This window comes from Chelonia mydas, chromosome 7, assembly GCF_015237465.2.
Source record: "Chelonia mydas isolate rCheMyd1 chromosome 7, rCheMyd1.pri.v2, whole genome shotgun sequence".
Classification (NCBI taxonomy): Eukaryota; Metazoa; Chordata; order Testudines; family Cheloniidae; genus Chelonia; species Chelonia mydas.
In genome coordinates this window covers 99,078,049-99,104,417 of record NC_057853.1, presented here as the reverse complement: position 1 = coordinate 99,104,417, position 26,369 = coordinate 99,078,049, and the positions used below count along the sequence as shown (strand labels likewise).

Genomic DNA, 26,369 nt, shown 5'->3' with positions numbered 1-26,369 from the left:
CTATCTTTTTTTATTCAATTCTATGGTGTCTTGAGATTTACTTTCTGGTTATAGGAAGATCCTGAGAAGATTCAAAAAAATAAGCTGGAGCCTTTTCTTCCTGCTATTCAGACAGCAGGTTAAGACTGTGTCAGTTATTAGTACAAACCAAGAACGTTCACATAATAAAATAATTTACTCTTCTAGTGATCATTTTATTGACAAATATGTCATTCCCATATTTTCTGAATGTCTGTCATGTGATAGGTCTAAATACTCACTTTTGTTCCACTATATAAAGCAATTAACTGACTTTATACAGCAAATTGTCAAAGGATTTCCTCAGAATGCTTGGGGAAATCTAACAACAGAACTATTCTCCGACTTATTGACATGCTACTATTTTGAAAAAAGTAGGATATCAAACAGCTTTAGTTGGAAAACTGGGATCTGATTATAAGTGTTGGGAGCAGGAGACCCACGTCTCGATTAAAATACATGGTGCAGCTTTATTTGCAGAATGGGTAAGTGCTATCTATTGATGGGAGGAAGTAAGATGCAGGAAAGTACATTTATAGCACAACTTTTATTTTTACATTAGATGTTTCCAAGTAGTTCAGCCTACAGGTTTATTTGAAGTGGATCCAAGTTCAGGTCCTAAGCTCCGTCCATTGCTATGGGAGGGCTAAGAATACTGCAGGAGAAGTATTTGGGGGCCTTTTCATGCATAACACCGGCCTTACATTTCTCTCTTTCAAAAAGGGTGCTGAAAGACTGATGGTAAGAGGATCACCAAAATACAGGTGATTTCCAAAGTTAAAGTTAAAAGTTGAATTAAAACAGATAGACTGAGAATTTGGACTAGATGGACTCCCCACTATTAGAATTTCCCCACTAAATTCAGCTCTTTTAAAAAGCCATGGGGTGAAATCCTTGCCCTGTGACGTCAATGGGAGTTTAACCAGTGACTTCACTGGGGCCAGGATTTCACCCATGCTCTACATAGTAAAATATCAGCTGAGAGTAAAATAACCCACATAGCGAAGAAGGTAGCTTAAGTAGCTTAGTATGTACTACAAATCACTCAAAGGCATCCACAAATGCTGGCTGGAAACTCCAATAAGGTATGACTAGTATCCCCAAACTGATGAAAAATATAGTGGTAGTCTGAAAATATACCAACTATTATCTCTTGAACATTCAACACCCTTGCCAGAAAATAAAGGAGAAATTATATAAATGAGAACAAGATAAGATGCTGTGATAAGGCAGACGCTTATTAAGTGATGCACGGAATGCCCTTCCTGAACCAACGCTAAAAGCCATTACCTTGACCTCCTTCATTCTGCTAGGATGCCATTGTTAAATTGCCAGCTGAAAGTGGCTAAGTAGATAATCAGTAAGAACATCTGATACTTAGCTCTATATGTTATAATTACTTCTAATTTTTAAAAGGATTTGAAATGGTGGAGCTGAGCACACAGTTGGCCTGTGTAAATGCAAGATGTTTCACCTCTCCCTCTCGCATTCTTTCCGATAGATTGTTACACCCAATTGTTATGTCTTGTCTTGGATTGCAAGCTTTCTGGAGCCAAGACTGCTTTTATTACTCTATTTATATTATGCCTAGCACAACTGGAACCTAAACCTAATTGGTGCCTGTAGGCACTAGTGCAATACAAATAATTAATTAATAATAAATGAGTAGGGGGAAAAGGAGGAAAACATCCAAATAGTTTGCATGTCTTCATTTATCTTTTATCTTTCCAGTGATACATTTTTGTATTTGATAGAAGTCTGGAGCCATCCTTAATATATCTTTAATACTCTGGTTATCATGTAAGGAATCATGGATGAACAAGTTTAAACAGTGTGCAAACAAGGTCACCTGCTGAGGAGAGTTAAAGTATCTATCCTACCATGGCAACTTGACAGGTATCATGTTGAGTTTCAGATAATATTCAGTAATATAAAATTAACTTTTCTTAATGTAACAGTGTATGCAACATAGACAGAAACAATATATATGTAGACTAAAACCTCTTAATTTGTATTTAGATTTACTAATCAGAAAACACAATATGATCAAAATATCTAACTCTTTTCATTCATTTGTAGGACAGAACTGTCTCAAGACTTAATCCAGAAGACTGTCATGTAATAGGCGGCAAAATATACAGGTGGATTGACAAAAATCATGTTTTGTCTAACAACCACTAATAGAAAGGAGGCATTCTGGACTTGGCTAGTCAGGAACTCTGGCCCACAACTCACTCTACTACACTGAATTCAGAGTTGCCAATTCTTGTGATTTTATGATGAGTCTTTCAATAACTGGTACTTTTCTTAAAGCCCTAACTCCTAGAGTCATGTGAATACCTGTTAATCTTGGCTTTCCAATAAAAAAAGAAAGAAAAGCAAGTATAACGGGGTGGCTTGCCCTGTAAGGGCTGGAGGGCCTGGAGCTAGTGAACACTGATTACTGAAAGAGGCACACCTGGTGACTCCTCTATAAAGAGCAGCTACAAGCAGCGGTTAAGAGTACTCGTACTCTTTTTGGTGCTGGGTTATTCCTTCAAAGAGGCAGCAACAATAAAGCCTCTGTTTAACAGTATCTACTAAAGGCAGTGGACAGGGTTACCAACTTTTTAATTGCAGAAAACCCAACACCCTTCCCCCGCCCCTTCCCCAAGGCCCCGCCCCGACTGCCCCTTCTGAGGCCCCACCCCCTGCTCACTCCATCCCCCCTCCCTCCATCACTCACTCGCCCCGACCCTCGCTCACTCATTTTCGCCTGGCTGGGGCAGAGGGTGCAGGAGAGGTGAGAGCTCTGGCTGGGGGTGTGGGCTCTGGGATGGGACCACGGATGAGAGGTTTGGGGTACAGGGGGGGACTCCAGGCTGGGGCCCAAGGGGTTCATAATGTGGGAGGAGGCTCCGGTGCAGGAGCGGGTGAAGGCTCTGGCTGGGGGTGCAGTCTCTGTTGTGGGGCCGGGGATGAGGAGTTTATGAGCAGGTGGCGATGGGCTGGGGGGGTGGGTCCAAGGGGTTCGGAGTGTTAGAGCGGGATCTGGGCTGGGGCAGGGGATTGGGACATGGGAGGAGGTATGAGCTCTGGGCTGGGGATGCGAGCTCCAGGGTGGGGCCAGAAGTAATGGGTTTAGGGTGTGGGGAGGGGGATCTGGGCTGGGGCAGGGCATTGGGGTGCAGGCTCTGGGATGGGGCCAGGGATGAGGGGTTTGGGGTACAGGAGGGGGCTCCAGGCTGGGATAGTGGCTGAAGTATGGGAGGTGTAGGGTGCAGGCTCCGGGAGGGAGTTTGGGTGTGGGAGGGGGTTCAGGGTGCAGGCTCTGGGTGGCCCCAACCACAGGTGGCCCCAGCATTTCCCGGGGATGGAGGAAGTCTGCGCAGCTCCCGGGAAGGGGAGGCATGTCCCTCCAACTTCTAGGCGGAGGAGCAGCCGGGGGGCTCTGCGCACTGCCCCCGCCTGCAGGCACTGACCCGAGCACTGGCTCCACACCTCCCATTGGCCAGGAACTGGTCCGTGGCCAATGGGAGCTGTGGGGGCAGCATTTGCCGGAAGGGCAGCACGTGAAGCCCTCCTGTCCGCCCCCTGCCTAGGAGTCAGAGGGACATGCCGCCACTTCCAGGAGCTGCATGGAGCCAGGCACAAAGCCTGCCTGCCTCGATGCAGCCAGCTAGACTTTTAGCGGTCCAGTTAGCTGTGCTGACCAGCACTGCCAGGGTCCCTTTTCAACTGGGCCTTCTGGTCGAAAACCGGATGCTAGCAGTGGGTATTGACCCATACCATGTCAGGAATCTAACCTTTTGTAACCATAACCCAAGTCATGTGACTGAGACCAGGAAGTAAAGCTATTTGAATATCTGCAAGTTACTGTTCACAAAATCTCTATAGGCCAAGGATTATTCACAAAACTTTGGTGAAAAAGTTTCAAATAAATACTTTTGACAAAATCAGTGTGTTTATGGACCATTCATTGACAGAAGAGAAGAAAAAAGGGCCAAGTTCATCAAACAAGTTATATAGCCCAGAGGGGAGTTAACTGAAAGCTTGTGAGAAGTACACTGATTGAAAGCACTTGAAACTGAACAAATATGTCCACAGGTAGAGCAATAACACAGGCAATTCAAACTTTTGAACGTAGCCCTGCTTCACTTGTGTGCTTTAGCCCTTCTGTAGAGGGATCACAGCTAGTGATGAGAATAGTCTCCATGCCCATTGAATCCTTGGCGCCTCTGCCATCCAATACCTCTGATTTTTTTAGTGCAGGAAGAAATGACAGCTACTGCCTTTTTTGTTGTTGTTAATAGTATGAACAGTTTCCTCAGGTTGTCAGGCAGCAATGACAGTCTGCTGTTCCTCGGGGCATGGTATTGTGATAGATAATACCCTAGTGCCACAGGCCAAAGCAGAAACCACAGCAGTGGAGATGGTAGCATGCTCCCTTAACTCAGGCTTAGTTGATAAATCAGGAGAACCAGTACTGCCTGATAGTCCTAGGAGTGGCTTTGGCCATTAACTCTCTCTTTTAGTGTTAAAAACTTTTTTTATTGCAAAATGTCTAAATATACCAGCAAAAACAGAAATCAGCAGTTGCTGACAAAAGTCATGATTTGTTTTACTTCCTCCTTTATTTTTTAAAATTAAGTTCCTGCCACCTTTGCTAGTGGCTTGAAGATAAGACTGATTTATGAACATCTGAAAATTGCGTACCAAGCAAGTTCATTAATGGCCAGGTTGTGTTCAGCTGTACTATTGTATCCCTCCACGTGAGAGAGCATTGGGCTGCCTCTCTTAAGGCAGTACGTATCTCTACAGTGTGGCGTTCATTTAGAGTCATAGAGCTCTTGCTCTTCCAGTTGCAGGTTGCATGGGGTATTTCTTGGTTATCTTTACACTTTCTGGAGATGTGCATTCCTTTGTTTTCTTGTTTGTCCCAAAACAATGCATGCACCACTGCTTACTAAGGGCTTCATGCTAAAAGCACAATGTAGTTCCAGGGTCTGATGCATTGCCCACTTAGTTGCAACTAACTTGGCTGAACAATGAGTTTCAGAGTCCACAAAATGGCTTCAAATTAACCCCGGGGAAAGCAAAGATTTGGGAGTGAACCAAGCAGAGCGATAAGCTTCTATGGAGTTGTTGAACTGTGGAGAAACGGCTCTCCTGACCAAGCAAGCTCCATCCCAAGCTCCACTCCTGTGGAGTCTGGATGCTGGGGCTTCGCTTCAGACTCTTCAGCGTTCCTCAACTCTGCAGGACTGGAATATGCACCTAAGTTCCCTAGTTTCTGGCTGCCCTCCTTCCTCATCTACCAAACCTGCTTTCTCCAAACACCTCTCCGGATGAGCTCATAAGGCACACAAGAGAGCAGTTTATGTATATTAGATCTACCACCCAGGTGCCTTCCTGATTGGGGAATGCCTAAGCTCCATCTGAACAGGAGGTCGGTCTGTTGTACTGACACCTTACCCTTACTCCCTGTAGAATCTTAGCCAGTGTTCACTCCTCTAATACCACAGCCTCGGGGTAACCCAGCCTGCCTTATGCTCAGCGGAGCTACTAAAACCAGACAGAACAGAGGGGTTGCAGGGAGCCAGAAATGACTCGACTGTGGCAGTGGCTAGAGAAACAAGAGGCGGCAGTTAAGCGTGGACTATCAGGGATCTTTGGTGAAACAAAGCAGTATTGCGTAGATTGTGGGTAGTTTAGGCCAGGAACTGTATTTCTGGTAGACATGTACAATGCCTTGCACAATGGGGCACTGATATCTGATTGTCGAAGCACTACAAATATACATTCCTGTGTTTTCTAACCAAATCATCCCCTTTGTGGCAGGTGTGTGGAATCTGCAGTTGTTTGAAGTATTTGCAATTTTTTGCCAGCCTGCAGAGCAGAGTCCTAGCAAGTGAAGCTCTCTTAAAAGTGTGTTTGTACACTTCTATTTAAAAAAAAAAATAGAAAATTTCATTAGAAGTAGAAATGATGTTATTAGACTCTTAAAGTTGCACAGTTGGCATTTTTCAACATTTGAGTGTAAAAGTTTAGGTTGCACACCAACCTTAACTGTCTCTTTATGCATAAAGCAATCAGTTATATGATCATACACAATTCCTCAAATACCATAACATCACATACCATTTGTTCTACAACCTTACATATCCATACATGCTCAGCATCTTGTATTATGTAAGCACAAAGCACCCAAAAGCGACAAATACATACCACACCATACTTCAACGACATATTGTACTACCACTTAAATGCAAAGGGTAATATTTAAATTGTTCTGGCATATGTAAGCACTGACTGTCCAGTGCATTCAGGCAACTTTGTGATGCTACTGCAAAGCTGGCCAGTGGAGGATTTCCTCTGTGTAACAGAATGGTTAGGTTACATACAGCCATTGTAGTGGCTCCTATGTAAGTTTCTGCTCAGCTGAATAAGGGTGGGAGGATCAGACTCAAAACTAAGAAAAATAAAGTGATTGCATGGGCTATGGGACTATAGATAGTACTAGAAAGTAGGCAGCAACTGTATGCTATATAATACAAACATCCTTGTATTTTTGAGAGATGGTCTAAACTGGAAAACCCATTACCCTTGTGTAGTGCTCGAAGTGTGCTGGGATGCAGACCTTGGAAACAACATTTCTAGCTAGTCAGGCAAATCACTGAAGGGTGCATGTTTTTAATACTGGCTTGGAAGACCAGTCAATCAGAGGGGGCTTTCCCCACTGTCCACTTCCTCAGAAAGAGAAGCCAATCAGGGCTTCTGCAGGAAATAGGCAACTCTATTCCATTCAGGAGCAGATATTTGCATAGGGGAGGAGAGTGTAGAACAATCCTGTCAGCTCTGCTTCCTCCCCTCCTGTAAGCAAGGTAACAGCTCCTCTGCAACACCAAGTCTTGGAAGGGGGAAAAGGGGACCCTGCCTGGGAGAAGGGGGTTAGTAACTCCAGGAGCTGCAGAAGTGAGACTGAACTGATAGGGGGATGATAGGGACAGGTTTGATTTGGGGGTTGAGGAAACAGAATTAATTGCTGGACAGAAGCACAGGCAGATGTGGGGTGATGATAGATGCTGCCCCCAACACACACACACACACACGCATTTGTGCTATACGACCAAAGTCTCACAACACCACTTTTCTAGAAGATAAATACTTTCCTACTGGTGAAATGGAAGTGTAAAGAAGAAAGTGATGGGTCATCATAATGAAGTTATCATGAAATTAGAAGTAATGCCCATCTTAAAAACATTAACAGCAAAGCTATTTATTATCATCAATGTAAATTGTTAGTGAACTGGAATCAGCATTCCAAGTGCCTAAAACATTAAAAAAAAATGACATACTATTTCTTCATTTCATGTTAAGATTACTATGGTTTACTTTACTCTCAGAGTGGCTTATGATGTTGTATGTAGTGTAATGGAAATGAAGTCCATGTCTATCTTTTTGAAGTAAGAATGAGAAAACACAGGTGGCGATCTCCAGTTACTGTTAGAGTGTTCTATTTGGTGTGTGTTGTAGAAACAGACACAAACACACCAAAAATGCGTATCTATATTAACCAAACAACAATACTGATTTTTCCATTGTCCTGAATAGAAGACATTTGAATGATATTTTTGCTACTCAGTAACAAGAAAACAAATGAAATGAAAAGGATCCCAAACCCTAGATTACAAGAAATCCCATAAGGAGACTGATAAAACTGGTCAAAGCCATCGTGCAGGTGAATGCTTTGTTTCTCTATATAGCTTAACTGATGTTAGGAGTGAAACACATCTGTGGCTCTAGTCTTGTCCCTCTCCAGAGCAGAGGACCAATCATTCTGAATTGCTGGGTTTGTGATGTTCTACCTATTAAGGAGACAAGTGTGTTCAGAATACTTTGCAAAAGTATATTTTAAAAACCAGAATCAATGGAATAGGGCATCTCTACAGCGTTACTGGCTTTAAGAAACACTTAGTCCTTTCCCCATGGACACAACATGATTTTTTACATAGGGCAAAGATTTAGACTATATCCCAGCATTGGAATATGGTTGTCATATCTACAGTCAGATGTCCCCATTCATTTATCCCAACTTCAGATCATGAGAGGTATCAAGTTTCCTTCATGATCTTGGCATGATTCCAGTTATGACAAAGCCTGAGGAAGGACTTGAGAGATCAGATTAAAAAAAAACAGATTCCCAGCTGGTGTAAATGTGTACTCCAGTTTACACTAGCTGAGGATTTGGCCCACTATAAAGAGGTAGGACAGAGACTGATTTATAGAAATGGATATCAAGACTCCTAAAATTCTGGGGCTGTGAGAGAAAAATGGAAAAACAAGGTAGAGATATTGGATTCTATAGAGAAATTTCAGGGAAGGGAAATTTTGGAGTGATATTTTTAAAGACGTCCAACCCAGCTAATACTTGCATAGAAGATTTCTGGACACTGTCACATGGGTACACAATTGCTAGAAATCCATTTTAATCTATATATGTGCACATACATTTGTCAGGAACATGCAAATAGAATTTACATGCACAGACAGTGGCAGAAATTGCATTTGTAAGTGACTGGGTGCACAAATTTGGGTGCTCACAAAGGGAAGCCATATTTTGAAAATGTGTCCCTTGTTGCCTGAAGGGGAAAAAGTCTGTGGCAAGTTTAGAGTATATTGCTTTAGTAATATAGCTTAGAAGTATGATTGACATTTTCAGTATAAAGTACTTGCTCATGGATCCAAATTATTTAAGACAAATATTGACTACTCATTTCTTAAATGTTTTAATTATTTTGAATAATTTGATACTCAAGTAAATTAATGCTAAAGCATTTCTCGGTTTGTGCCAACTCAGTGCTTCCCAGTAGGAAGTTAGTCCATCTTTGCAAGCAAGCTTTCTTTCTCAGTAGGCAGTCCATTTCTGTAGAGTGCCATTAAGTTAATTTCAAAAAGAACCAGTAAAGGTATATGGAGCAGGCAGTAATAGCATGGAAAATATCCAAAATTACTAGACCCCAGCAACAGAACTTAGATGCCATTTTCATGCACTAATAATTTGTAGTTTACGTATTGAAGGCAACTATAAACTGACTACTTTCTTGGTTAAGGCATGCAGGTAATTGCAAATACATTGTTAGCTGCTTACCTTTCAATATTTGAGAACAGAGCCTTTCTAAAAAAATACTATTTATGGATCATTATCAGAAAGCTAGATATAGATATAGATATATAGCTATTTACAATAGAGGGATTCTGGAGCACCAAGATTATTTTAATTTACTTGTTATCCAAATGTGAAAAATATATGGAGCAGGCTTTCAAGCTAGTTTCTATATCTAGATATTTTAAAGTGCTGTGTAATGTTGCAATCAGTTTAGGTGAATTACTGTCCTAGGAATGTATAATTTGTGTGTATATCTACGGATATTCATATTCACATGAAAAATTCCAAAACAGTAGAGTTCTACAAAAACATTTATTTTGGTGTAGAGATAAATATATGGGCACAAAAATAGGTGCAAAACAATATTGTTTACTTCTAAGAATAAGCTAAAAGAATCTCAAGTATTTGAACTTCGTGTAACATGTGTCATGGAATTTCCTGCTGCTTCATAGATTTCCATGAGGAATTCGGTATTTTCACTTCTATTTCATCCCTAACAGCTATTATTTGGATGGCTTTCATAAGAAACCCATTGCTGTAAATCCCTGGAGCAAACAGATCTCCTGTTTAAACTGAAGGCTTAAAAAAAGGAAATCTTTCACTATTCATGAAAAATATCAATATTCTGGCATTCAGAACAATTGTTATTGTTCAGCCTACTTGTGATGATATCATGTAGGACAAAATAAATATTTTAGACCAGATCCTCAGCTGGATCAACTTCAATGACCAGTCAGGCCCTAAATTCACCACAATAGCTTTCATATGTAAGGCAAACAAAAGAGGTTAATGAAAGAAAATTCTGACAGATATTTCTGACAGCCAAAGTTCTCATATTTTATATAAATAGCACCAGCTAGTTATATTTCTTTCATTATCCAGTTGATACTTCAGTAAGAGTCCTGGTATGTGCCTAAGGGTCCTAGGCGCTACAGTTATACAAATAAATAAATAAAATAATAATGCCCAGGTAGAGGGCTTTTTGTAGAAGACATACATGAGTGAGGCAGAAAGGGCATAGAATCCTTCCCCCTCCCCACCCCGATCCCATCATGCAGGCAGGGTGCCCAACACCCATTAGGTGTTTTATTATGCCCTTACTATAGTCACTTCTACACTGCTGCTGGATTAGATAACGGACACTGACTGCTTGTGCTCCCCTCCTCTCTGTGAAAATTGTGGAGTGGATCTGCCTTGTTTGTGGAGCCACTGACTGAATCTTGCCATTTGCTTGGCCTACCCAGAACTACCCTCCATTCTCCCAAGAAGGGAGATACTCTGGAACCACACACAGACTCTTGTTGAACAGTCTTTACAGATCACAGGCTCCTACACAATAGAAACAACATTTCCACTGAATATTAGGCCTTTCACTGCCACAAGTTTTAGCCCTTTGTGATATAACTGGTATTACAATGTCTACAGCCAATATTAACCAATACAGTTTCAAGGATCAGTTTTATTATGCCCTTTTTATGGCACCGTTTGAGAGACATCACAGGGAATCTTTGAATTTTTTGAGGTACTGCCTTCCTCCCTGCACACACATCCTCCTTCCCGTACCAAAAAAAGTCTGTAGTGAAGAAAGGCAGCTGGTATAAACAGGGTAGCCTACATCTTGCTGAACATATACAAAATGGATTTTGGGATTAAAAATGTAAGGATTAAAAACAGAAGCACTAACTCATATCCCTCCCATAGGGATGCCCTGCAGGCAATGGAGGAAACATAGCAAGTACAACTAAAATTGGATTTAATAATTGCCACTAATAAAGGGGCAAGCCTATATGACAATTGACAAAATGAATTGCTCATGGCACATTAGTAGTGTATTAGATAACAGGCACAGTAACTAAATTATGATTAAAACAACTGTATAGTAAATATTATATATACTATACCACAATAATGCCTTTTTAAAAATCCTTTAGATACCTCCCCTAGCAATTATGTTTATTGTCTTACGCAGTTTTTTAAAATCAAATCCAATAAACATATTTCTTATTCCATAAAAGGTTTTTGATTGGTCTTATTTTTTCAACTGGTAAATGAAAGAATGATGTCATACAGCAGCATTAAATAGTATTAAACAGACCATAACTAACATTAGCTGTATAAATTATACATAAGCTGACACTTTTATGCATTTTGTGAAGAATTGCTTCATGGGTTATGCAATCTTTTCTAAAACAAGTTCCAAAGAATAACATCACTGGTTATGTTTCATAGCTACAAATTGGTAACTAAATTAGCATTCATTTATTAAGTTTACATAGAGAACTCTTCTCATTCAAATACTTCTAGTTTATAATTTATTTTTATCTGAGGCATAATTTTTCATGTCATGTTTTTGCCAAAGTCAATACAACTTGAGCCAAATTCTATTCCCGGTCCTGCATTTATACCCTCCTCCTCTTGGCTACTTACATAGATGTGTGTTTTCTAGCTGGGAAAGTAAACAAATGAGTCTGGTTCATCAAAATAATCTTCACCAAAATTCACTATCAAGTTTAAGACTCTATTCATGCACATGAGAAAGGCTTTTGCATATAACTAAGGGAGGCAAGACCTTTCGCGGAAGAAAGTCTGCAGATTTCACTTTTGATGCAAAATAAAAAACTCTTCCTGAAAAATATCACAATGGTAAGGTATCAGAGTAACACTTTTTTTTACATAAGTAGGTAACATGTACATACGATCATGTGGAATGTGAAGATTTGGACCTTGTGCACAAAAACATACAAACCAAGAGTACAATCCCTTGTACTCACAGGTAATGTTTAATATGAGCAAGTATCAACAGTGATCCATTCCTGTATTAGTACAACACTAAAGTCTCAATAGGAATTTTCCATTTGTATCATGTTAGCCCATCGCGGTAAAGAAGTTAAAAGGAATACAGCAAAATGGACAGTCTAAACACATCACTTAGCCTTTGCTATTATAAGGAACAGAAGTTCAACATTCAGTGCCAGTTTAATAGCCATTCATTTTAAATAAATGGATCATTATTGTTTTGGATAATAATTCAGAAACTGATCCAAACTACTTTTAAAGGAACCTCCTGCATTGCTCCTAAAATCAATATGTACTGCAAAATATAGTATGTGTTTAGAGGGGAACCAGGTAAAAACAAGAATACAAAATATATGTATATGAAAGGTGCCGTACACCTCTGGGAAGCAGAGTCTAGAGGACAGGTGTCATGTTTTAACCAACAACAAGTGTATATAACAGTTCTTATAATAATCCAATTTCTATATGCTCATAACTTTCCAGTCATTCACATCTTGGGCTAAAGTTTGATTGACAAATTCTGCTTGAAGATTATTTTTAAAAATTGAAGCAAAATCTTTTTAGTCTCTATTGAATTCTTGGAGAGTGAATCAAACCCATGTTTCCCATTGTACAATAGACAAATAGAAATAATGTTGGTTGAACTATGTTTCCATCTAAGTATTTCTTATGTGCCCATAGCTCTGGTAGCTATGCTTTGAACAAGGCTAGAGCAAATAAGACTCATATGGTCTTGATGCAGAAACTACTGGCCTGTCTTATGCTGGAGGTCAGACTAGGTGAAGAGAATTATTGATTCCTTTTTGCCTTAAGATCCATGGAACATGGCTAAAGTTTCAAACTTTGCAGATATAGTTTTCATGGAGTAGTTGGTTGGTTGCATGGCAGGGGGGAAGAGTTAAAAAGTTAGAGCTATAAGCAATTGATTTTTCTTTATGCTCAGTAGCATCCAAGGTATTTCACACAGCTTAATGAAACCATATTATGTTTGTAATGGAATGCACATTCGTTCCAACTGACCTGGGCAGGGAGAAGGGCTACTGCTCTGGTGGACAGTTTGCATGAGAGAGGTGGAGGTGTCAATGAAACACAAAGCAACATTCTCCAGAACACAGTTAATGTCAAGAAAAGGAGAAGTTAGCAGGTTTGAAAAAGACCAAGGACTTCTGTGTTTTGGAAACTATAGTCTATAATAATTCTACAAGAGAAAGATTTGTATTTGAAAAAGTTAAGTTTCTTTCATTTCCTTTGCAAATATATAGCTGTCAATCTAAAGACAGCTGCTGCCTTCTTAGGCTGGATTTGCAGAAAATTATCTCCAGCCAAACAATAGCAGCAATAATAGTTTGAATTAACAGCTCTACCACCCTGTTTCCATAAATCAGGACTGAACTTCAAAACCTAATGAGCCCCTTTATTCTAAATGCACTGACAGGTTCCGCCCGACTTGGAGTGGGGGGAAAGAAAATGAAGATATTAAATATAAATAAACTGTTAATATGGCTTCAAGACAGTGGCCAAAATTTTCAGATTTAGGCTCAGTGCTTACCTTTCTGTTCGATTTAGCTGCCACCTCAGTATTCTTCTGACTGGTTGGGTAATTTAGACCTTGAGGTAAATTTAAAAAAATTCCAATCCTTCCACAAAAAGGAAAGACCAACTTTTCCTCTCTGACCTGTAAGAACAGTGCTCTTTAGTGGTCTCTCAATTAAAGGGAAACAAAAGGAAGCTTCTTCACATCCTCTAGCAGAAGTTCAGACTCCAAGCCCCAAGAGAAGAAGCAAATATTGATCCAGTCCTGCCAGCTCTTGGTTTCATTGCCCAGTACCTCTTCCCTCAACCAACTCCTGGGGTTAGCCCCTTTCTAGAATCCCCCATTAGCAGTTCCAGAATAGAAAATTATCCCTTTCCAGAATTTTCTTGCTGATCCCCCTCTTTTGGGCAGCTTCAGGAATAGCTCTATAGTTCCTACCAAAGATTATGAAAGATCATTTCCTTCTAGGTTTGTTTCTCAACTGACAAAAAGGGAGCTCTTATATATACACACACAGCTTCCCTTCCCAGCATTCCTTGCTGTGAGGCCTACAGCTTCCATAGTCTCTCTGGACTATCAGACCTAGAAAGCCTTGGTTCTGAGCTGAACTAGGCCATGTGAGCCCTGTAGCCTGCCTTAAAGGGCCAGCTCAGCCTATTACAGCCTCCTGAATCTTTATCTGCACAAGTGGGCTGTTTTCATAAGTGGTGAGCACTGTAGCTGGCCAGAGAAAAGTCCATTTCATGGGACCATTTTTTTTTTTAATGTTTGGTTTCATTCTGATTCAAAATAAAAGCCTGCAATTTCAAAGTTCTTCACAAAAGGGAATAGGGCTCCATATGAAAGTTTGGGGTTATAGTAGAATGCTGATTTAAACTTAACTGGGGAACATTATCTCAACTACTGCTGCATTAAAGTATGAGAATGGGCTAAACCCCAAATCTGACCCTGTATCTAAACAAATGTAATAAATTTGGGGTTCGGGATCCAGATCCAACTGTTTTGACTTGGTTCTTTCTCTGGTAATAGATGAGATGAGATTTATAGCAGCAAACTCATGGACTCAGACTTTAAGGCCCAAAGGGACCATCATGATCATCTAGTCGGACCACCTGCATACTGCAGGCCACAGACCCTCACTTCCCACTCCTGCAGGAGACCCACAACCTTTGGCTGTGTTACTGAAGTCCTCAAGTCATGATTTAAAGACTTCAAGTTACAGAGAATCCACCTTTTACACTAGTTTAAACCTGCAATTGACCAAGCCCCAGGCTGCAGAGGAAGACGAAAAACCTCCAGCGTCTCTGCCAATCTCACCTGAGGGAAAATTCCTTTGACCTCAAATATGGCAACAGTTAGGCCCTGAGCAAGTGGACAGCCAAACACTCAGGAAAGAATTCTCTGTATAACTCAGAGCCTTCCCCATCTAGTGTCCCATCACTGACAGTTGGAGACATTTGTTGCTAGAAGTCACAGATTGTCTACAATGGAATTGTAGACAGTCCCATCATACCATCCCTTCCATAAACTTATCAAGCTCAGTCTTGAAGCCAGTTAGGGTTTTTTGCCCCCATTTCTCCCCTTGGAAGGCTGTTCCAGAACTTCACTACTCTGATGGTTAGAAACCTTTGTCTAATTTCAAGCCTGAACTTGTTGATGGCCAGTTTATATCCATTTATTCTTGTGTCCATGTTGGTGCTTAACTTAAATAACTCCTCTCCCTCCCTGATTTTTATAGAGAGCAATCATATCTTCCTTTTGATTAGGCTAAACAGCCAAGCTCTTTGAGTCACTTTTCATAAGGTAAGTTTTCCATTCCTCTGATCATCCTAGTAGCCCATTTCTGTACTTGTTGCAGTTTGAATTCATCTTTCTTAAACATGGGAGACCAAAACCTGCACACAGTATTCCAGATGAGGTTTCATGCTTTGAAGGTTAAAAATTAGGAGTGAATTAGTAATTTAAAAAAAGCAGAAAGGCAATAGTTCAAAGTGTTTCAATTCAAATTTTCAAAAATAAACAGTGAAGATTTTACATAGGTCTAATTGTAATTTTACATATAATTATCTATTTCATGCATACAAAATTAAATTGTCAATGGGCTCTTTTTCAGGGGGCAAAATTTATAACTGTATTTCATGCATGCAAAATTAATTCCAGACACAAATATGAATACATGTGCTTCTAAGTACTTGATTGTACTCACATTTGGGAATTTGCACTTGCAGCTCAACTTCAGGAGCAATTTTTACAAGGCAAATTGGGACCAGAAAAAGGACACTGCAATGTCAAAAATGTGACCCACAATTCATATTAGGTGGATGTAACGAGGTGCCCTGCCAACCAAGCAAACCCCCTTGTGGAGCAGAATGGCAATGCAACTGCTCTGCTTCAGCTTTCTCTCATGGTCTTCATCCCACTTCACTCTAAGTGTGGCTTAAACCTCTGGCCAAGCCACCTGAGGGGAGGGAGAGAGAGGGGGGGAGAGAGCATGCTCACACGCACAACCCCTTCGGGAGTAACAGAGGCCCTTATTCGAAATCCAACAGAAGACCAAGGCTGAAGAGTCTTCAGCCCAGCCAGGCTTGATTTTCCTGGGCTTCAATCAAACCCACAATCCTGTCCAGGCCTATCCTCCTACCAAGGGATCCATGCAGCTCCTGGCCCCATGCAGGATACTGGGCTTCCCTCCTTTTAAGTCCACATCCCAGGCCTAACACCCGGTAGAAGTTTAGTGGGGGAAGGATTAATTGAGCACGTGTCTGCTCTTTAACCCCTTCATCTCTGGTGTGGGGTTGAAAAACCCCGTCAAAGCGGAATTCAGTTGCAGAGGTCCATCAGAAGGTCTATGGCACCACTTAAGTACCATTTAAACCAGGAGTGGGCAAACTTTTTGGCCCAAGGGTCACATCTGTGTATGGAAATTGTATGGTGGGGTGGGCTGTGGGGTAGGGCCAAAATTAGGAGTTCAGAGTGCGGGAGGAGGCTCCGGGCTGGGGCAGAGGTGCATAGGGGGCTGAGGGCTCTGGCTTGGGTGCAGGCTCTGGAGTAGGGCTGGGGATGAGGGGGTGGGGGTGCAGGAGGGTGCTCTGGGGTTTGGAGGGTGGGAGGGGTGGATCAAGGGTACAGGCTCCGGGTGGCGCTTACCTCAAGCAGCTCCCAGAAGCAGCAACAGCATGTCCCTCCTCTGGCTCCTACACAGAGAGGCAGCCAGGTGCCTCTGTGTGCTGCCCTGTCTGTAGGCGCCACCCCTGCAGCTCCCATTGGCTGTGGTTCCAGGCCAATGGGAGCTGCAGGAGGCATGTGGAGACCCCTGGCTGCCCCTATGCGTAGGAGCTGGAGGGGGGGCATGCCTATGCTTCCAGGAGCCACGCAGAGCCACGGCACACACAGAATGGGGCAAGACCCCAACCCTGCTCCTCGGCTGGAGCAGGGCAAGCCCTGGACCCCGCTTCCCGGTGGGAGCTCAAGGGCCAGATTAAAACGTCTGAAGGGCCGGATTTGGCCCCCGGGTTGTAGTTTGCCCACCCCTCATTTAAATTCTACTTTGATTTATATTTTAGCATATGTTTTGAGTGGGAGTTAATCCCTAAAATGTGGCTTAAAATGTATCTAAGCGGTTCATAGACTTTCTGTTGGATCTCTGTATGTGTATTAATTTTCTCCCTGGGATATGTATAACTTAGAGCATAACCCTGCACCCTCTGCCATCAATGGTAAACTTCAACTGACTTCAGTGGTTGTAGGATCACGCCTTTAGAAACCTAAAGTTAAATCCTGGCTCCACTGAAGTCAGTGGCAAAACTAGGTTTCAGAGTAGCAGCCGTGTTAGTCTGTATCCGCAAAAAGAAAAGGAGGACTTGTGGCACCTTAGAGACTAACAAAGCTTATGCTCAAATACATTTGTTAGTCTCTAAAGTGGCAAAACTGTTATTGGTCAATGGAGCCAAGATTTCACCCTTCATTTTAAAATTGAGCCCTTTAGTCAGTCATGTCCCAGGCAAATGGGTTGTGTTTAGCAACCTGATAAAATAGATATAAAACTGCACGAAGTAGATTTTCCACATGTAAAATAATTATGGGCTCTTTTCATCAGAAATGTTATGTGGCATTTATGCCCTTTATGCCTATTCAACAAGATCAGTGGTAAGCAAACTCCATGGGAGTCCTTGGCAGAAAGCCCCAGAGGAGTGGAGACTATGCTTTAGTATGTCTCTTCACCCTGCTACAGTATTACCTCTAATTAATCAGAACTAGAAAGAAAGGATAGCAGTGGCATTTCCCTGAATTTATAAACTTGGGTTAATATTCCTGTCCAGGAATTCTGCCCTTTACTAACAAACTAAATGCTCCTACATGGTGCCTTGCCTGTTCACACTCATGCCCATCTGTTAGGATGGCTTTGTGCCTGCTCACAAGGTGATATGCCAATTTCATTAGGTCAGATATGCCAAGCTAAGATAGCTTTAGATGGATAGCCTGACTAACACTGCCACGCTCATGTTTTCCAAAACAAGCCCTCTTCAAACTAATCTCATGCGCTGAGTATTATGTGGCAAAATTAAACTACCTGAACAACAGAGAAAGGTTTGGGGGCATTGGTGCTTCAAAAAAGGTTTCTTGGAAACACATAATGCCGATTTGGGTTTCAAGGTATTAGAATATTTACCATAGGAACTCTGAAAGCAAAAAATTTGCATCACGCAACTCTGAAGCAATAGTATTAGTCCAAGCTCTTCAAGGCAGAGAGAGAGAGAGAGAGTGAGACTTATTTGTTTATGAAGCACCTAATACACGCTTTTTGATAATTAACAAACAATAGTGCTAATAACAAAATCATGTCATGCAGAAGAGAGTCATGGTGACCACATGAAAATTAGAGCTGTGCATAGTGTTCACGACATGTGAAACCATGTGATACTTGTTACAAATGACAAGCTCAATCTGGTTTTATGAACCTATCAAGAACACCTGGGCCAAATTATGATTTCATGGGAAAACCACAAAAAGCAGACACTTTTTCACGGTTCTTCACAAAATTTCATGTTATACTTTGATGTTGGGGTTTGATTCAAAGGTGAACCTCAGAGTGGGAGGGGTGAACCTACCGGAGTCTAAAATTTAAAAAAAAAAAAAAAAAAAAAAAACCATGTAGGTAAACCTACCTCCCGAACTGAAGGGGAGATCACCAAGAGGGAGGACATCTCAGTCCTGGCACTTCCTCCTCCCCATTGCAAGTCCTGGACAGATGGATCTATGGTATTTATTTGAAATGAACCCAGGCAAATTGAAGACACCAACATTTTATGTGGCCAAGCACAAGACTGAGATGGGGGAGCAGGGGAGAGGGAGGAAGTACTTTTGCTTGTGGGAGGGGTGGAGAAAAAAATATAATTTTTGGTGTTTCTAGAACACCCCAATATAGACAGGAGTGTTCAGTATTAGAATATATAAATAGCCCTGGCTGAGAGAATAACAATAGCTCCGCTTCTGCTATCACAAAAGAAAGCCAATAAAGACATTTTGAGATCTCAGACAATAAATCACTGTCAGCATGCAAGGCCATGTTTTCTTGGTGTAAACAGCAAGTATAGTCTACTGATTCCACCCTTGGCCCCTCCCGAAAAAACATGTATTTTAATACTCTGAGAACTAGTAAAAAGGAGAATTTTAGGCCAAAGGAGCAGCAGGACAAACAAATAACTTTATATCTCTTGGTCACTAATTTGAATCTAGGTTAGGAAAGTGGTGCGTGAAAGTTGTTACCATTAAATGGCTTATGTAAAACCTGTTAGTGTAGTTCATATTGCATCACTACATCACAGAAGCCATTGCCACCACACTTTGTTCTAGCTGACAATTTACCATGTCTCGGTAGAGGTGCCAGGGACTCAACAGGCATGTGGAATAAACTATTCCAAGTGGCCTCACCAGTTCTGAGAAGAGGTGAGCTGTCAGGCGACCCTAAAGAGAGTGATACTGCAGTTACCACTGCTATATTCTATTGATAACTAGATAACTTCATCCTTTTGGCCTGTCACTCAAGTTCTTTCCACAAGTAGTTAAATCACAGACAAATGAAGGACAACAACATTTATAAAACTTTAACTAAATATATCTTCCACAGGTCACTAGGAAGGGAGATGTGATGGTGACTAAGACTCTGCTGAATACACATTTAGGTAGGTAAATCAGCAGCAATGAGAGTCACAAAGCTATAGTTCACTTAGCATATACAATACAACAGGGAAGAACTTGAAATGTATCTTTCCCATGGTGGTTAAAAACAATCTGCTACATTCTCAGATGATCAGAAATAGCTAATAATTTCCTGCTAAAAAGGACACAGTCCCTGTATAAGTTTGGAGGATGAAAGGGAGACATCAGAAATGACATCTCAGACTATGACATCCAGTCCCTAAATAAAAGATTGACAGTAGTGCAAAGTGGACATATAGAAGAAATCCCATCCATGCCCATAACCATGTAAATGCACTCCTTTGCACCAGTACAGTGCCTAATGTATTAGCATTGGCACCACTTCCACACCACATCATGCCAATAAAGTTACTGAAAATAAAACTAATTTACCTGCCTATTTCACTGGCTGTAAGTGCACTCCATTAAAAGGGCCAGATTTTGACTGCTATGTAAAAGTGGGGGAACAGTGCAAGGAACTTCCTCTTTGTAACCGGGTCAAGAGAGACTCCTTGGGGTAGCGACTGCTTCCTGCTGGTACCCCAGGGGGCATAGCCAATCCAAAGGAGATGGGGAGGGGTCATAGTCTCACCTGTTCCACAGTCAAGTAGTGCAGTACATGCAGTGCCCCTGAGTTCAGTACAGGCTCAATGCCTAATGGACGCCTGTGCCATAAAAAGACCGTTTGCGCCAAAATGTATAAGTAGTTGAGGACAATCAGGCTAGGACTATCTTGGAACCCTGGAGACTGCCACAATATATATTCTGAGCATGTTCAGGAAAATTATCCATGGGAAACTTGGTCACATACTGAATCTCACATGTCTTGTTTCTGCAAATCTCTGCTTTCTTACATGACATGAGTGAACATAGAAACACAGCTATAAAAAATAGCATGGATCATATAAGTATCAGGACAGGCAAAATAGTGATCGTATGATAATACAAATCTGAGACTGAGAAGAAATTGAAAAGATCACATCCTTAAAAGGAAATGCCTCTTAAAAAAAATCCCATATAGATTATAAAGCAAAGGAGAGTATGAGCACATTTGGGCCTGTTGCAAGAATAAAGTAAAAGCTAATCATCATTTCCTCTTCACCATCATTACAGCCTTCAGATGCACATGTAGCTGCTACTGACTTAAAATTAAATTGACCAGTTGATCTCAAGGACTAAGACATGAAGGAGCATGTAAGAGAATCCGTCCAAAAAGCAGAATGCACACTTTAAGTGTTTCCTTCATGTTCTGTTTACACTCTCTCCCTCCCTCGCCCCAAATATTCTTATTTGTTTGTATTACTGTTGGGCCTAAAGCCCTTCACTCAGATCAAGACTCCCATTGTGCTAGCAGCATACAAATATTCAAAAAGAAATAGTCCCTACCCAAAACAGCTTACAGTTTATGGGAAGGGAAACAGAGGCATAGGAAGGGAGGTGATTTGTCCAGGGCCACATAGCACTTCAGTGGCAGACCTATGAATAGAACTCATGAGTCCTAGTGTAGTACCCTATTCACCATTGCTTCTTTGCGTACTGCAATGTTTTAAATCCTGTTCAGCAAGTTGTTCTGCATTACTTTATTAAAATCATATGTTATTTTGGAACTTTGTTTTGCCAATATCCCCGGTTGCTTAGACTGGCACTCTTAAGTATATTTGAAAACCAATAAAATATCACCAAAAGACATAATACTCTAGAAATCCACTCCCTTCTGTATTTACAGTTTAACATCTAACATACTTCGTGCTTCACATTCAGCAAACTTTGATACAGTACTTAGATTGAAATTATGGTGCACCAGAGTAACATACATTTGCTAGCAATGAACATGGGAAATAATTTCTCTTTTATAATTAGGGGATGTATACAGGATAGAGGTGCTATTTGTATGTCATCATAGATTATGCCTGCCTTGTGTCAGGCAATCAGTTTGACATGTGAAGTTAACTGTAGGTTATCCAGGTCTGGGACATGTATTTGTTTTCCTATTTGTCTACTGTACCACAGTAAGTCAAAGTGCAAATGTTTCCTAGACAGGGAAACTGTTTGCTAGTAAAGACTGTTTGTGATTTGTTAAATAACTTAATCTTAATATTTTTCTCAGCGAAACCAGGGACAATCTTTATTCACATGAATTAACTGACCACAGACTTTAAAAATCAAAATAACAAAAGAGGCTCAAAATTGCTGCTGCTGTGAAATAGTGGAGAAATACTTGGGTGTTTTTAATTTTAATATCTCTGGCATATTTCTTGATAATATATTAGTAAAAAACATCGTGAGAACAAAGTTTGGAGAGCAGCATCTTTTAATTGAGTGGCTCCAACAGTAATTATTAGTTGTTTGGTTATTAATTAACAATTTACTAATGGCTATCAGAAGAGTATGATTAAATTATCTCACCAAGATGTGTTAGATCTGAGAAATTAGTATTAATTATCCAATAATTTGTTGAATATTGATCAGTATCACATGACAATATTTTTATGTACCACTTTGCCTTGTGATTGGTCATCAATTTTTGTTTGACAGAATCACATACTTGGAGAAGTTAGGGTGAGATCCACAAAGGTACTTAGGGCCTAAGTCATGTTTTTAGGCACAACTGCGAGCCACAAAACTCCCGCTTGGCAGCCACCTAATCCTGTAGGTGCCTAAACACTGAGGTGCCAAATGAGTTTGTCATAAAGGTTCCCTGGGCACCTATGTTTTAGCCTCTGAGCATGCACACTACAGACTCACTCTAGGAGTCAATGTGCCTATCTCCTGCCTATTCTCCAGAGTGATTCACAAACCAGGGAAAACAGGTGTTCAGCCACCTACATAGTGTGCCAGGACCAATCTGGTAGGCATGCTTACAGACTGCCTACTGGATTGGGCCCCTAAAGCAAATTCACATAAAAGAGGACAGTGACCTGCCTTATAACCTTTGAACTAGAAGATAGGGTACTCACCGAGGCTGTATGAGACCCCCAACTTAAGTCCCCCTCTATCAGATGGGAAGAAGGGACTTGAACAGAGATCTGTCACCTCTCAGGTGAGTGCGCCAACTACTAGACTATGGAACAGTCCTATATGAGGCTCCCTTAATCTCTCCTATCAAAGTTTTCCACTTCAATTAAATATTAATTGGGCTAGTGGAAGAATTAGGGCAGGGCACTCACCTGAGAGGTTTCAGATTCCCTGTTCAAATCCTCTCTCCCACATCCTGGGTGAGTACTCTATCTGCAAGTCTCCTCACACCCCTGAGCGGTCTTTTTTCCATCCTAGCATGTGACTTGGACATCAAACACCTATCTTCCCCTGGTTCATGGATCACAAGCAGAGATAGGCATCTATCTCCATGAGAGGGGAGGGGCTTAGCTCCTGTGGTCAGCATTTCCCAATGGCTAGCATTCTGGCTTTGTGGATTGCAGTCTAAGATGCTTAAATCTCCCCATTCATTACATAGGAGCCTAGGCATCTAATTCAGCCTCTGTGGATCAGTGTTGTTCCTGTGATTTTTCTAGGCACCGCAATGCCCTGCATGATAATGCCTAAGTCCCTTTGGTATATCTGGGCCTTAGAGATCAAAAGGCCAGTTAGGTCACCTACTCTATCCTCTGCCATCCACAGGTTCTTGTACACTTTACAAGTAATGTATTAGCTCAGACAACATTTTCTATTCCAAGACAGTACACTTCTATCACAGAGGAAGTAGTGCTTTCGACTCCATTCCTCTCCTTCAATTGTTCAGTTGAACAAAAGATAAGTTTAAATCATGCACCAGGGTTTCTTTTTACATAACCCATGCACAATTTATGTTTTCCTTCCCTACAGTAATTCCCATTGATTTCAATAAAATACTAGTAAAAACACAGCTGGTCAATCCCTGGTTCTTATAGCACTGAATTCAGTCAGCAAGTCAATTAGGACTTCAGCAAATGTTCTAGCCACTTTAGGCCACTGGAAATTTTTGAGCTCCAGTATTCCACTGGGGCCAGATTTCCAAAAGTGGCTTCAGAAGTGGAGTAGCCTCTCCTGGGAAATGGTGGAAGAACTGCTTGGGACGTTTAAAACTAGAAACAAAACAGTAGTCATTATACAATGCGGAACAATCGTCACAGGTGCAGGGAGATATTGACTAGTGAACCTAGTAGGTCTTATTTATCACTAATTTCTATGACTGTATGAAAACCTGAACATGAAAAACTGGCTTACATTCCACATGTATGCATGCAGATGGGCTTCCTGTGCCCAAGTGAAGTAATTACACACGCAAATAATAAACTAGATATGTAAATTATCCAGTTTGTAGGAGCAAATACAGGCCTTGCACATTGACCTGAGTATTTTGTGCATGTAATGTTAGGGGCCCCTTTTGAAAACTTGCCTTATAGCATATACACAAACATACTATGATTATGTGGTATGGGCAAAAGGTCAAGAAATGCAACCATGGGAATCATAATTTTGAGGAATTACTATAAGCTCAGTAAAAGAAATCACCTCACTCACCTTGCCTCTCTAATAGCTTGGGACCAACACAGCTACAACAACACTGCAAACTGTAAGCATGTAGCTGACCAGGCCATGGGCAGTCATGCCTAGTGATGGAAGCAAGAGTTCAACCTGTCAATTAGAGCTGGGTCCAAGGCCGGCAGAGTCCAGGAAACAAGCCAAGGGTCAGTACCAGAAGGACAGAAGCCAAATGCCAAATCCAGGGGGTAAATCAGAGTCATAAACCAGAGGCGGAGCCAGGAATCAAACCCAGAAGTCAGAAGCTACAGGAGAACAGGAACTGGAAGCAAGCTGGAACAAAGTAGGAGTAGTAACTGAAACAAAGGCCTGTGTGAGCAGCCACTGATCTGTTGTGGGGGTCAGGCTTATAAGCATGGCTATTGGTTTAGCAGCCCATCAGGGGCTGTGGCCACTCTGTCACTTCCAAGGCAGTACAGCTGAGCTCATTAGTTGCCTAGCAGCACAGTTAGTCAGGGAGCAGGCCAGCAGCTAGTCCAGCTGGTCTGGCCCCTGACAAAGCACAAGTGACAGTCATCAGAATAACTTCTTTACTCCTTGGCATAAATTGTGTTTCTTTCCTTGGGTTAGAAAGACAACATAATACATATCCATTGTCATTGTCAGATGGCAGAAGACTATTGTCCAATTAGCATTCCCATATTGCAATGTCATTCCAACCAGAATGCTGCCTATAATAGGAAGGTCCATTCTTTCTCCTGAGTAGATAACAATTTTTCTCCTCCATGCACACAAAAGAAGAGCCTCAGTAGGATCTTTTTTCTTTCTCATAGTACATAGAGAAACTTTTTATAGCAGGAAGGAAGGAAAGCATGGACTCATGCACTCAGGCCATTGTACTTCACACTTAAAGTGTATGCATTTCTCAGACAGTTTATGAAAGTATGGTTACTGTAACTTTACCTCTTTTCCATGTAAGATCAAGGTAAAACGATGCCAAATCTCCAAAAAGTGTGGTAGTTCTCTAATATACTGACTTTGTGAATGCATATTGCAGACATCAGCTAGAGGGATTCTGCTCAGCCCAAGGGTTTGCCATTATCTCAGCATCTGGTAGGTGACCTGAAAAGAGGATAAAAGCCCTACTATTGCTCACAAGCAATAGAGATGCACCTTTAGTTCAGATGATAGAAACCTGTGATTTTTAGAACAGTGAGTTCTACTTCCATGCTGCTTGTACAATATGCAGTTAGACAAGAATATATATTTTTCTTATGTTCATGTCTGAAATGGACATCACTGGATCCAACAGAAACAACTATAGATCACAGTTGACCTGACATGGAATAACAAGCATTTAAACCTTAATAAATATGTTGCCAATTCAAAGGTTTTTTTGAATACAACTGTTTGGGAAGTAATATTTAAATAAATTTATGCCAGGAAAATTCTCACATTCACAACCAGTTTCTCTTTATTTTCTTTTTCCCGAGTCATTTTAATGTTTGGAAAAGATGCTGGTACTGAAAACCAAAGTTGTCTATTTTTCTAGAAAACAGGAATGAAGTGAGCAGTGGCAGTGCAAGCTTCCCCAATGTGCATTGGCATCTTTCCACAAGTGAGAAACTAGGTCAGTATCCATGCCCATTCAGAATCATGGGTTTCTCTATTGGGACCGCTAAGAAGGTATCAATGAGTACCAATTGTAATGTTAACTTTTATGATGTGCACTAAACTGGACTGAACTCAACAATCTGCTTCACAAAGGTAACCTAACAGCCTCCAGATAGTCAACCTCCCAATTGTTACCAATCAGAGCTGGATTCATGCCAGTTTACCGAGAGGTGAAAGGCTCTGTATCCCAATGGCAGTCTCCTAACTAAACCTTTGTCCAAAACCTGCTTTTCTGACCTCACAGCACTAACAGAGAGCACGATGGAGGCTCACTAATTTTTCTTGAAAAGATTTTGTCAATGACCCTCATTTGCTTCAAATTTCTTTTTGAGTCCTGATATCCTATTGAATAAGTTGTGGAATGAATTCATTTAAGTATTCAGGACAAATGAATACTTGTCCTACATTTTAATCAAGTCATTGTAAAGATGATCCTCCCTAGGTAACAAGTATTAGAATCAACAAGGAAAAAATACAGATAAAGAAATTCTCCCATCTTTGCTGATCTGTGAAGAAATGACTAGGGATCCTGTTCAGGAC

The 26,369-nt window shown here is 41.1% G+C and overlaps 1 long non-coding RNA gene across 1 annotated transcript in view; it reads right to left on the bottom strand.

Moving 5' to 3' along the window:
• Positions 1-14,060, bottom strand: part of LOC122466671 — a 109,179-nt gene extending 95,119 nt beyond the window's left edge. Inside the window, exon 1 of the long non-coding RNA XR_006292379.1 lies at positions 13,512-14,060. This is a non-coding gene — a long non-coding RNA (uncharacterized LOC122466671). The remainder of the gene's footprint in view (positions 1-13,511) is intronic.
• Between the last annotated feature and the right edge of the window lie 12,309 nt (positions 14,061-26,369).